Here is a 7,752-nt window from a genome sequence, read left to right on the forward strand (position 1 = left end):
ATTGGATGATCGTCGACCATAAAAGTACTGAACAACTAGATGTCCGCGAGTACAAGTTGTCAGAGGCCCACACGAAGGCTGTCAGGTACTTATATATATATATATATATTAAGTCTGGAGCCCGTGGCCAGAAGAGTGGGAAGTATTATAATCCGTATAGTTATTTTTTTTAAATAAGGTGAGCGTAGAATAATATTTGAAGAATAATGATATTTTTTCTTATAGTGAAGAGATAAAAATGCGGGGAAATGTCAAAAACGTTTCTAAAATTTCGTAGGTGTCAAAACCTATTAGCATCTCAACATAGGGGTGTCGGAATATAGGTGTGTAACCAAAATAATAAATAATTGGAGTATAAGGCTGTATGCAGTTAACACAACAGTATCCCCAACATTAAAATACTAGTAGTTCATTCTGCAGATATTAAAGTGGCACACCAACACATTTTATGAACTCTCTCTCTCTTACTGTACCCGCAAGTGTTTTTAATATTCAAAAAGCAAATTCTATTAATTACCCCATGTACACACTTCAACATTTTTACTATTTCAAAATGTCTTTTGTGTGGCAACCACTATATTTAAAGCTAATTTTTATTATTCCTTATTGCAATTCCATAGAAGGTTTGTAAGTTATTGATGATTTTCTTTGTTAAACGCCCCTGTCCTCTCAGTGATCTGCAATCTTCTAATTTCTGTCCTGTAACAAAAAGATAAGGAATTGCACATTATTTTGGCTTGTATAGTCTATCGAGTAAATATTTACATATAAAATAAATTACAGTGTGAATACCTTTCATTTTTTCTACTAGTCTTCTCAAATGGATACCCATTCTTTTTTTGACTCCCGTGTGTGAAGCACAAAAAGGGAGTCTTTGCAGTTAGTGTGTCTGTCTGTCTGTGTGTGTCTGTCTGTGTGTCAAGAACCACTGTTCTGATATCAAAGAAACTTGGCATATAGCTTGTCCGGGGCAATGCGCAGAATGCATATTAATGAGGTCATCTGCATAATAATATGTGAATTTTAAGCTATTTCAGTTATATCTCAGGAAGCATTAAAACGATTTTTATGTAACTTGGTAAAAATGTAACTCATGATTGCCTGCTGCAATTCTTTGTTTTATTTTACATTTTAATTAAATTTAGCATTTTTTTATGTATTTTTTTATTATTTTTTTTCTGCCCAATTGAATAAATACAACTAAAAGGAATCGGTGAGTGGATTAATTTGCATAATGATGCGCATGCGTATTCTATTTTTCATGACCAGCAATTTATGATGGTGTCAGCCATTTTGTTATTTCCAGTGTGTTGTACAAAAACGAAGCAAACGCCCGGGAGATGACATGTATCACTTTATATTATGAAAAGGTCTAAGAAATTACATGTATGATTTTTTTATCGTATAAATAAATGAATAATTAAGTAACCTCAATGACTGTGAAACGAATTACCGTGCAAGCTCGTTTACATTCACGTGTGGTGTACAATTTCATTCAAGCCAGGGTACTTTGAACCCTGTGTGAGCCCAGTAGAGAAAATAATGAATGTGAGATTCCTCATCGTCAAAAACATGGCAGTGTTGAAGATATGAAGATGGTTGGTAGGTTCGATTTCATGGTAAAATGTTGTGTAAATTCGTTGTACTTGTGAATCCTGATTTATCACCGTATTATTGGTATACGATGTCTATGTGTGTAGATGATGACTACTGCGTTGTGTAAGGGCTTCTCGTCGTACGTAAAATGGGGCACATTCCCAGTACAAATATATATTTACACAGAGCTGACAAAATTCGCCTACATGTGTAAATATGTGTTGGGATTTGGAGGGAAAAAACTCGTAAAACATACCGAATTTACCGTGACAGCTGTGATCAATTTTGGTGCCCATTGTTGGTAGGCTGATCATGCAGCATGTCGGATTGTTTCTGAGAACGTTCTTCGTGTGGGAAATCACAAAATCATTAGCACCAAGTAGACTGGTTTACCTTATTTTTGTGTCAGGGTACCCTGTACAAATGAAGTGAATCGACATGCAATGATTACCGAACCAATTTGAAAATCGCTGTCTCGTTTGTTCACCGCCCCCTCAACACAGTGATTTGTTATGACTGTGATTTGTTACGAGGGGTATTTTTTCCCGGCCCTTTTCGTCGAAAATTACGAATTCATTCTCTCTAATATATCCTAGTTTACTTTAGTTGTTTCATCCGAGTATTCTGTACATTGATTTTACCTAGCAAAGGAAACAATCGGTGTCTGGCTTTGTTATCTTTACACTATTGCAACACCTTATGTGGGCCTCGTGTTTCACTATTTTTTCATTGAATATTACACGACACGATACCCCTCAAATCGGAAGGCACATTTATTGCTCAAGTTACTGTTCCTATTAAGTTAAGCCATGGAGCAAAAAAGAAAATATGGTTAAGCTGAATACCATGCTTCATGTGGAATGTATAGAGGCTTCCCACATGACGTCACGAAACACGTGATCCGCCATCTTGGAGTACAAACGCAATCATGGAAACCATGACAACAATACACTGTCAGCTTGATATCCTGTGGTTTGTCCATGTTTTGTGCGGAATAATGGTGAATTTCTGTGCTATTGTCAACTGCAGCAACCGCGGAAATCGAGACAATGATAAATCATTCTTCAGGCTAGCTACCGACAGTTATTCGTAATCAGGGTGAAAAGACTGAAGAAATCTCGAAAGAACGTCGAAATTTGTGGCTTGCACGAATAGCCAGGGCTGACCTGAAGGAGTCAAATCTTCCATACATTGTGTCTGCTCTGATCATTTCGTCAGTGGTAGGTTAAATCTACTTACTTCATATACGGATAGTAATTTGATTTCATTTCAAGCATATTATCATGATTATCCCTTACAAAAGTTTCCTATAGGATTTTTAAAATCTTATAGGATTTTAAAGAATCCTATAGGACTTTTCATGAAATCCTATAGGACATGTATAGTAGGATTTTATGTAAATTTCTATAGGAATCAACAAGTCCTATAGGACTTTACACTGCCAGTCCTATAGGACTGGTGCATGAGATCATAATTCCTATAGGATTTTACACTGCCAGTTCTATAGGACAGGCGTGTGCGATCATAAGTCCTATAGGACTATGCAATTCCTATAGGACTTTAAACTGCCAGTCAAAAAGGACTGGATATTTTTACATGTAGAGTAAGTTACCTAGATTCATATCACTCCCCTACAAAAATATTACATACTATCATAAGATGTCAACATTTTTTCAAATTGAACTTTAGTCAATCTCATTACAATCAGTTGTATTGTACGGCAGTTTTTTATTGTATTCAGATTTGTTTTCATCCATCTTGCATCTTCGAAAAACCAGTAAATGAATAATATATTAAGACAAAATTTTACTTTAAAAAAAATTATTAAAAAATCAGATTGATATACATTATTTCTATAGACTTTTAAAAGTTTTGTCAGCACATTTTGAAAAAAATATAAACAAATACTGATGAAAAATCATTTGTAAAAAAATTAAAAATATCCATGTTTAGTTTAATGTTCCTTTCAACTCTCCAAATGTCTATATTTTTATCACACAAAACCAGAAAGTGTCTAGTTTTTACTGAATTGTTAAAACTTCATAAAAGGATTTGAGTAATTTTAGAACAAATAACCATGATTTTAATATTCTTGGGATCAGCTTTATTTTAATTCATAATTGGCAGATTAGAAGAAAAACATAACTAAAGCGTTTTGAGAAATTTTATAACTTTTAAATTATTGGGAGATAAGTTACTGAGCACAGAGCTCAGTTCCTGTGACCACAGATGGTGCACTTCCATCAGCCTCCTTCTGAGTGTTTTACCCATCATGCACTAAAAGTCACACATTGTTTGTGCCAAGGACTGTGGACCATGCTGTCACAATGACCTTGTAATATGAAGAAACTGATGTCATTATACCTAATTTTTGGACCAAGAAGACCATAAACTTGTAGAGAACATGTGAGTAACATAATTATAGTATATCTTGGTGTTTTTAATGTGTTTTTTAGCTTCAGAAAACACAAACACAAAAAGGTACTGTGACTGTGTACTTAAGGATTAGTAACACTGAATTAATTAACTAGCTGACTGTTGACGTCAAAAGTATACCATTTATCCTTTAAATTTAAAGACAGTTTTGATCAGGATGGGGATGTACATAACTATTTGCAATTACAAATATATCAAGGTCGCTGATCATTTTTCATAATTTAACTTTTTTTGTTTCAAAATAGTTATTTGTGTGTGCATGTGGTGGTGGGGGTGATGGTGATGGGGGGGGGGGGGGTATTTGCATATATAATTATGTGAATAGTCACCCAGTGCATGGCTTTTTCTGGGGGGAAATTTACTCATAACAGTAGTGAATTTCAATATTATATTCTAATATTTACCCTGTTGAACAATTTTGATTTCTCTAACAACTTTTAATTTTGGGAAATTATAATTAAATGCTAATTTAATTCAAGTATTTTTACATTTAGAAAGTACCACTTTTTTCATATTACTAGTAATTTTTTTTATTCAATTTGTGAAAGCCAAATTTAGAGGAATACATTTAATAAAATCAATGAAATTCATGTAGTATTTAAAAATATTACAGAGATATGTACCTTCAGATTTTACTGTTTTAGCATATTTGCTCAATAAAGTAATGAATTTGCTTATAAAAATATTGCAAAAAAATTAAATTTTAATACACAGCCAATGCAATGTTGGGTTTATATGCACTTCTATTGGGAATACGCATCTAATAGTGCATATACAGTAAATAGTAGTTTTTTATCTACTGTAAAATACTTTATTTTAGCTGAAAGGGTTTTTTGGGTATTTTGTGAGGAAATTATTTTCACTGATTTTTGATGAGTGAGTTTGAAATATAGGAAAAAAGTTATATTCACTAGACTGTTTTTTCACTGAATTATCCCTTCAGCGAAAATAGCAAAAATTTATTGCAAGTGAAAATAAAGTGTTTTACAGTATTTGGAATATTTTAATGAAACATTTGAAACAAAATTTTTTTTGTATTACAGGTCCAATACTCAAATCCTATGAATGACATATCTCACAGAAGACTGCATTGACAATATTTTATTTTGTATTTCTTTATCACAAATTGAACCTTCTGACCCAAAATGGAGACTCTCTCTCATACTAGTATTAGAAATCAATGAATTTTAATTAAGGGTTCTGTGCTTTTTTTAAAAACACAATATGCATACCAGTATTTTTGTAATTGTACTTTCTGTACATTTGTTTTTTAAATTGTCTTGATACTGTGTATCACTCACTATGTACATCATTTTATTCCAAGGCAGTAAACTTTTATTTTATTTCAGTGTACATTTCTTGATTGACTGAAAAGTTTGTAATTGCTGGTTGAGATTGTTTACTGTTTTGTTTTTTGGAATTACTAGGTAATATAAAATAATTTGTATTAAAAAAATCTAGTACTTAGAAACAATGTCAGAGTGGAGGGAATTGCATTTTTTATTCAAATTGTCATCAACTTTATATTTTCATTGCATTTCAAGAAATGTTGTGCAATATATTTATGGTAATAGTTTTATCTTTTTTTATATTTTTCTTACAACTGTATTAAATTTATGTCTGGTACATGTTAAGCAATAAAATACTCTTGTTTAACTAATTTTAGTTTATAATGTTATTTATGTATTAGTAGTTGGTGGGCTCTTTCCCCAAAAGAGCTGGGACCTCCAGGAAAAATATCCACGATTCTTATAGGACAAATTCATGTAGGATTCCTATAATATTTTGACACAAAATCCTATAGGATTCCTATAGGACAAAATCCAATAGGATTCCTATAATATTTTGACACAAAATCCTATAGGATTCCTATAGAAAACTTTTGTAAGGGATGCACCATGATGATGAGATGACAATGGTACAAATAGCTTCCTTAGGAATTCCAATGCAGCCAACCCTACCCAAAGCAGCCCACACCTGCTGTACAATGCATGCATGTGCAGTGCAGGGTAACCTCCTACAGCTACCAAACTATCATCAAGCCATATTCAAGCATTCTGTCACCCCTGCCAAGTGCCAAGGATGGTCATCCTGCTGAGGACTATAAGCAGATAGAATAGTGATCTGTAGGCAGCATGGCATCTCGGACAAGACTATTTATGAAAGAAATCCTTTTGATTTAATATTTTTAAATTTTTTCTTTATTAGGTAAAAGTGCATCACTCTATGACCGCAACAATCCTGACTGGGCACCATCCCTCAACCTTGGTCACTTGAAGGTTAAAGAGTCAAGTGCATGTACTGCAGTGGCACGGTTCGAAAGAGTGTTGCAACGAGAGGAGAGGAAAAATGACTTAGAAGCTACTTCTGCTCTTCTGGATTTAGTCAATTGCAATGACAGGGATGACGGCACAGACTATCATGAAAACTCCAAAGAAGGTTTCAGTTCTGTTGGAATCCAGACAGACTTGACAGTTGCTGTCATTGAAGCAATGGAAGCAGAGATCAACTGTCTCCGTGATGAAAAAAATAAATTGAAAGCAAAGAATGATCAAATGGACCTTAATCAGGAATTTTTCAAAGGAGATGATTATAGAGTGAAATTCTACACTGGACTGCCTAACTTTCTTGTCCTCATGCGTGTGTTCAGTTTTGTGGAACCATACATAAGTGCTGGAAACAAGAGCTCCCTAACCAAGTTCCAGCAACTTATTTTAACTTTGCTGAGATGTCGATTAAATTTGAGTGTTCAGGATCTGGCATACATGGATCTGTTGTCAATGAAACTTAAATTTCTAGTTCGATGGCCAAGCAGAGAGGAACTAATAAAAACAATGCCAATGATTTTTCGTGTGAACTTTGGAAAGAAAGTTGCTGTTATCATTGACGGTTTCGAAGTTTTTATAGATAGGCCATCAAATTTGATGGCTAGGGCACAAACATGGTCCTCTTACAAACACCATAACACTGTCAAGTTCCTGATAGGTATATCGCCCCAGGGTGTTATCAGTTATATTTCCAAAGCCTGGGGAGGTCGGGTAAATGATAAACACTTAACTGAGAACTGTGGGTTTCTTGACAACATTTTGCCTGGAGATCTTGTCCTTGCAGACAGAGGTTTTGATCTCTCTGATACACTTGGACTCGTGTGTGCACAAATCAAAGTTCCAACTTTCATGAGAGGCAAGAAACAACTGTCCATGCCAGAAGTAATAGACACTAGGAAAATAGCAAATGTCCGGATTCATGTGGAAAGGGTGATTGGTTCTGTGTGACAGAAATACTTAATTTTAAATGGGCCTCTACCTATAGACTTTGTCATGTACAAAGACAACGAGGGTGTGACAATGATTGACAAACTGGTAGTAGTCTGTTGTGCACTAACTAATCTCTCTCCATCTGTTGTGCAGTTTGAATAACGACATATAATAACAACAGGTAATGGTGATAACAGAGATGAGTCCTTATTTGAATGTGATAATTTTAATTCAAGCATCTAGTACAATTTATTGCACATTTCTGTGCCTCATAATTTCTCTGGTCAATTAAAATACAGTCTCTTTTATACATTTCTTGACTTAGTTCTTTCAAAGCATTTACTTTGATTTTAATGTCCTTTTCTTCTTTGCAGTAGCTTTTGAGGCATTTGACTTCGGTCTTTTTCTACACTCAGGACAATACCATCTTCCTTTAGGTTCCTGTTTCATTTTGATGCATGTA

General features: G+C 34.1%; 1 pseudogene; it reads left to right on the forward strand.

Annotated features, from left to right (window-relative positions):
- The first annotated feature begins 5,923 nt into the window (after positions 1-5,923).
- Positions 5,924-7,451, forward strand: LOC146733294 (uncharacterized; annotated as a pseudogene).
- Positions 7,452-7,752: the final 301 nt, after the last annotated feature.

This window comes from Saccoglossus kowalevskii, chromosome 17 (genome assembly GCF_978046115.1).
Source record: "Saccoglossus kowalevskii chromosome 17, keSacKowa6.1, whole genome shotgun sequence".
Classification (NCBI taxonomy): domain Eukaryota; kingdom Metazoa; phylum Hemichordata; class Enteropneusta; family Harrimaniidae; genus Saccoglossus; species Saccoglossus kowalevskii.